Raw genomic sequence first — 6,844 nt, 5'->3', positions numbered from 1 at the left:
ATTTATTGACTAACTAAAGGGAGTACAGTAGTGGGAGTAAATGTGGGAATATTACAGGGACAACAGTCAACATGAAACAAACCAGAAGGTAATGAACAGAATATGTTAGGCTCGATTGAATTTCAGTTTATATTGTAGAGGGAGAGGATTCTACGAGAATGAGGGAAAGAATGGTTGGAAATTATGTTGCAAATTTAGTTTGAATAACCTAGGGGTTTCTTAACTATAGATGAGGGACAACTAGAGAACACCAACGAGTCACAGAGTGTAGTTTGTTTTGCCTTACTTTTGTCGTAATTCCCCGTAGTAAAGGCTCACTGCCAGTTGGCTCGTGGATCTTGTCCTGGCCAGACACCCCAGTGGCGTCTCGACTTGAGTTCAAACCGGTGGATTCGTTCCAGAGTCCTTTGCGGGAAAACGCTTGCGGCAATGGGCGGTCAGCACTGGCTTTGCACTCTGAGTTAGTTTGGTGTCGCTATAGCTCTGGGGGAGTTACCTCAAAAGTGTTAACTTTTTAGTGGGATGAAGAAAATATATATATTTTGCGTGTATTTTCATTTAATATCTCTCTCCACAATATCAACATTTGAAAAATACTTAGTTCTAAACATTTAGATAAAGACAAGCAAAACTAGACTAAACGCTAGAGGGTTATGGGTTTCTTAATTGTTATAATACTGCGTAATAAAGCTTAACTACATGTTTTCAGTGTAAACTTGATTGATGGTTACATGTTTTAACTCAAGAGACAATTTAGATGCAAGCATGGCAGCAAAGAATTTATTTATACCATTACATGGTGATAGATATTTGGCGCTCATTGTCGGTGTAAGCCGAGTTTTAAACACTTGTGTGTTATACCTATTCCTCTTGGTGGAGCTCAGCTTGTACGAGAGAACAGTAGACATTCAACTTTGAGATTCACCACTTTAACTAGGAACTGGGAAGCTGGTTATACACACGAGCGTGCGGATGAATGTTTTAGTAGGAAATTGTATATGAAACGTTTAACTAAAGCATTAGTTAATACTTAACAGACAGTGATTACTAGGGAATAATAGGGAGGAATTAAAACAAAACAAATCGAATCAGGTTGAGGCCGGGACGGGTGGTACTTTTGATGTCCGGAGGTGACCTGTGGAGAGAGAGGGGTTGGACAGAACCTTTGCTGTACTGCTAAGTGTCTCCAGTGACACTAAGGCTCTTTGAATACACAATCCTTAAGCAATGCATGTCTGATTGAGTCTCTGCAGATCCTTACCAAAACACCAGGCGATGTCTCTAGTTTTTGCATGTCAAAAGGCCAACTCCAGGGGAGTTCTTGCAAATTCCAGTTGGTTTTTCCAAAGTAGCTGCCGTAGCCTCATCATATATTATAGGTATATCATCTACTGATATTCTGCTTTTGAGGAGGTGCTCAGCTATGGCTTAGCTTTGGCAACTATGTGGGTAGGCTAGCTGTCTCAATGGACACAAAACTATTTTGATGAGATTAATTTACTTATGTAGATCATAGCATTGTGGTCATTTTAGTTGGCTGACAGTTAGATGACAACATGATGCTCTTCTCAGCAAATTGCTGAAACTTTCCATTTCGGTCCTTAACCATAATAACAGAGGAGGTTATCATTAAAAACAGGGGAAGTGTGGTATTTTATTGCTAAATAAAAATAAAAACGATCATTAATGATGCATATACTTCCAGAGAATCTACATTGTTTAACTGACTAATGAATGATTATTATCTAGATGTATTGGACAAACAGATACACATGTACTAAATTACTATATAAAAATACATTTTTATAAAGTAAAGATACACAAAATGTTCTTCTTTTGTTTTCCCCTGCCATTTTTAGATGCTATGCCTACACTATGAGCTGTAAATGAAACTGACTCACAGGATCATGATTAGCTAGGCGCACTACAATACGTTGTTTGCAGCCACGTGATTCCAAGGCCACTCGAAATTCAGAATGAGGCAGGAAGCAAAAGTCAGATTGGACAAGATAGAGTAAAGCCTGGGCTAGTTATTGTTTATTCATATTGTATTCCCAGTCAACGTGTGAAATTTGGAATCGCCCAATTAATTCTTAAATTTTGGGTAAAAGCTATTATGCGCTCACAATGACCTTTGAGTCAATAATGTCACATATTCAGTGTCTGACCAACTGTGAAATATGGTCCCCTTCTGTTCCTGAGTTATGGTGATGAAAAATAGTAAATTCCAACACATTTTTTATGTCACAGTTAAGTTGATCTTTGACCTTGTGGATAAAAAATGTCATCACTTCATTGTTGTATACTATTAAACATGTGTGAAATTTGTCATAATTAGCCTACCTCATGAATTCTTGAATAATAGCCAAAAACGTGTTTTGTGAGGTCACAGTGACCTTGACATTTGACCACCAAATTCTAATTAGGTCATCCTTGAGTACCCAAAAACATGCTTACAGCAATGGCATAAAAATAGTACATATATAGTACCGAATAAATTGTGTGGAATGTAAAAGTATCATTTATTTAAGAAGTTTTTTGAACTCCTAAAATGTTTATCCTCATTGTTTATCAGGTCAAGAGAACTGGAAAAATGACTTGCTGTTGATGATAGTGTCAAGTGGGTGATAAATAACACCAACAACAAACACCGGAGAGGTCTAAGAAAAATGATTCTAACTCAGCCCTGTCTGGCTACAGAGCGAGATCATCACTAATTTTTACCATGCACAAACTCCACCTCCAGATCTATTCTCTCTGAACTGAATAGTATAGTTCATTTAAAATTGTCTCTAAAGTCCTCTGTGAGCCATGTTTCTGATGAAGCAATAACAGAAAAATCATGTTTGAGTGAAGATAAATAATGAATGAATGACTTTGTCATAGCGGCTGGAAAAACATCTTCTATTCTAATGAAAAGTAGAGAAACACATTAAGTCATTAAAATGAGTTTCATTGTTACTACAGAGGTTAGAGGAATCAAATGACATTGTTAGGTGTGGGTCAACATCAAAAGTGAAAGAGTCAATTGTAGAAGGATCGAAGGATTTTAAGATCTGGCCTTCAAAATCAGATTTAATTGTAGTCCTTAGTGTGGGTAAATAATAAAAAAGTCCTTATAGGCAACTCCTTCCACTCAGCAGCCATCTTGGTAACGCCTCCGGGCAGATCTTTCGGAGACCTAGACCAGGCCTCTATCTAAATGAATGGGGAGAGAGCCATAATTGCACTTTCACTGGTCACCCAGACATAAAAAGTGCATGTATTGAATCAGCTGTAAAATCTGATGACTTTGCCCAAAAATAAGGTTTAAAAAATGTTTTTCCCCATCGGTTTTACTTCTACTATGCATGTGCGTTACACGTGCATTTTAGACCCTTATGTCAGTGGAATCACATGATTGGCTGAACACATGGTGGCTCTGCTTCAATCTTGAGAAACTACAGAGCTGCAGTCTCTATTCATTGAACTTACACTGTAAGTGTCCAGCTAAACTGAGGCTTGTTGTTGACCCTTTTCTCTCTCTCAGCCTGCCTGCCATTCACCAGTCTTGTGCAGAGTTTTGCGTGCATTATTGCTGCCTTGCGGGTCTATTTCAAGTAACAGACTATTTAAAAAGTATTTAATATTCCTTGTGTGGTTTATCAATGGTGATAAATTATCCGAAAGTCCCGCGAGGTGTGGACATCTCGGCACAACACCAGTGAAGCTGGCGCTCGGTCTCTTCAGCAAGTGTTTCTCTTCTGCCACTACACACAAACACGCTATGCCTACACATGCGCACTGACGACCAAGGGTTAGGATTACAATTTTGGATTTATTCACGCACTTTAAAAACATCTATTGAACGTTTTATTTCTTTTTACATGTTTATTTACAGCATTAAAAGTTGAAATGTTTATTTTAATAGGCTGTATATTAACTTATTGGGAGAAAACTGGTAGTTCTATGTAAAATCAGACGCTGAGCACCCCCATATCGCCAAAATGGCATGATCCTTGTTTCACTGCGAAGCTTCAACTGTGAGATTGACAGTTGAATCAGACTCCGCCCATCGAAGCAGCGAATCATCGACTATTCGGGGTCAGCCCTACTGGAAGCACTAAAGTTTAGGGCAAACATAGGAAGCATAATGGAGAAGTTCCAGACCCTGCTTGTGTTACACCCATAGAGTGCAAGGTGACTTAAGGGGTGACATGTTTTTGAAATAATTTACTCTGAAAGAATAATTAAAGAAAATGACAATGTAAACACTAACAATATAATATCAAGATCACAGTATTATATCCATCTCTCAATATTTCAATATATGGTAATAACCATGCATTCACTGTAAATTTCCATTTAATCAATATGCTAATAGAATCACGATAAGCTTAAAATATGCAAAAAAAAAAAATGAAAAGAACAAGAGATACAAAAACTTTAACAACAAAACACTCCAACATTAAATCCTACACATACAGACATATGTATCAGTGGAGTCAGGCAAATGTTACATCTGACTCACTCCAACATGTTTTGTCATGTATAATTTGACAACCAGTAAATGGCAAGCTAATGCCAACTCTGCCCTGTTTAGGACACTGAGCCAGCACAAATACAACAAACAACTGCATAACAGTTCATTAAATAGAAAGCCTACAACACTGACAAACTGTATGAATGATTATGTGACATTTACCCACCTGAAAGAATAATTTTAATAATTTCTTTGAGTTGGCTGGTCTTCAGTGGTTCAGGCATTAACTGCCAACTGAAGAATGCAGTGCCACCTACAGCGGATATACCCGCAAGTGATCTCATGCCTTTTATCCTCAAAATAGAAATACTTGAAATTGAATGGGGGAGTCTGTAAACAGGCAAGATAAAATGCATACACATAAACTGAACACATTATGTATGTAGGCAATTAAATATAAATATCCTATGTGCCACAGATGCACGGCAGCAAAGTGAAGAGAAGAGATTCCAGATTTGTTAGGATAATTGTTTGTTAAGATGAGAGAGAGGTCAACATATTTGTTGCACAAGAGAATGATTTGAGAAGTAGGAAGGAAATGCAGTGGAGAGACAGAAAATCATGGGAGACAGACAAATGTGTGTCTGTGTGTGTGTTATTACTGTTGAAGGGAATGGCGCTGAAGGGGCACATGGAGGTGTTTCAATGTCGGCGTGGATGATCTCAAAGCCAGGTTTGGTGATTTACTGAAGGATGAAGGTGTCCAGACCCCTGCAGAGTTTTTTAGAGTGCCAAACCCTGACACATGGCCAGAAGACCAGGCCAGCCTTCTCAGTTTTGGTGATGATGGTGTGGCAGATCTGGTGGAGACTCAAGAGAGGTAAGAATTTGTTTGAAACTGCATTGCTATGCTGCATTGCCTCTATTGCCCATACTCCATGTATGTCTCAGTCCTCACCTGTGGTCATGAGTTCTGCCAAGTGACCACAGGTGAGGACCCTGATTTAAACAGACAAATTTAACTTTCTTCACAGTCTGGGTTCACCCTTTGGCAAATGTTGAGCAGCTTTGATATCTAGAAGGAGCTCAAAGTAGAAATGCAGTTGAGCCAGTTCAGTCGTCTGATGAGGATGCCTCCCGGTCCCCTGTGGAATTATTCTGCGCACGTCCAACAAAGAGGAAACCCCTAGGCTGACTGAAAATACACTAGAGGGATAACATATCCCATCTGTCCTGGGAATGCCTTGAGCAAACCCCAGAAAAGCCGGAGGAGGTGACAGAAGAGAAGAAAGTAGGGTCTGAGTAGCCTAATGTCACTGTCACTCGGAACACTGCCAGCATTTGTGTGTCTGTCTGTGTTATAGAGAAGAGTGTCTGAGTCACGGTCATACATAGTTGCTTGCATGTGTAAAGATGGGAAATGTAGAAAAAGAATAATAAAAGTAGATTTAAAAAGCTAGGAAGAAAGCAAGAGAGTAAATGCTCTGTATTTGTATAGCGCCTTTCTAGTCTTTTCAACCACTCAAAGCGCTTTTACACTACATCTGCATTCACCATTCACATACATCCATTCACTGAGCCTAAGTGCTCAAACAGACAACTAACATTCACACACTAGCAGAACAGAACATCCACCAGAGGCAATTCGGGGTTCAGTATCTTGCCCAAGGATACCACGACATGCAGCCTGGAGGAGCCGGGAATTGAACCGCCGACCGATTAACAGGCAACCCGCTCAATCTCCTGAGCCACAGCCGCCCCCAGGAAAACAAAGAAAAGAAAGCAAGACAGTTGCTAATGTCTTCTGGCAATAGTCATTTTATTTGAGATAAGATGAGTGCATCTATTCATGTTGCAGTGTCACAACAAAAGGTTGTCTGTTATTTAAGTTGTTCCTTTTATTTGTTTTGTTTTAATCTCACATTTGATACTGTTTTAAAAAAAAAAAAAATTGTCTATTACTAGACACACTCACATACTGTTTTATCCATTTATTTTATTTTAATTTTTAATATTTTTTTAACACATACACACACACTTCATCCATCATCCATCAATCGTCAACGGCTTATCCTGCGTACAGGGTCGCGGGGGGCTGGAGCCAATCCCAGTTGACATCGGGTGAAAGGTGGGGTACACCCTGGACAGGTCGCCAGTCCATCGCAGGGCCACACATAGACAAACAACCACTCACACTCACATTCACACCTAAGGAAAATTCAGTGTCACCAATTAACCTAGTCCGCATGTCTTTGGATGGTGGGAGGAAGCCGGAGCACCCGGAGAGAACCCACGCAGACACAAGGAGTCATTTATAATATTTAGGCTAGTTCACTACCTGTTATCATCCAATAAATTTAGCTATGCTGACATTGCTTCATC

The sequence above is a fragment of the Micropterus salmoides genome, unplaced genomic scaffold (assembly GCF_014851395.1).
Source record: "Micropterus salmoides isolate LMB-PRFRI ecotype aquatic unplaced genomic scaffold, ASM1485139v1 Ms_hic_scaffold_8, whole genome shotgun sequence".
NCBI classification, from domain to species: Eukaryota; Metazoa; Chordata; class Actinopteri; order Centrarchiformes; family Centrarchidae; genus Micropterus; species Micropterus salmoides.
Note: the sequence above shows the minus strand (reverse complement) of the source record.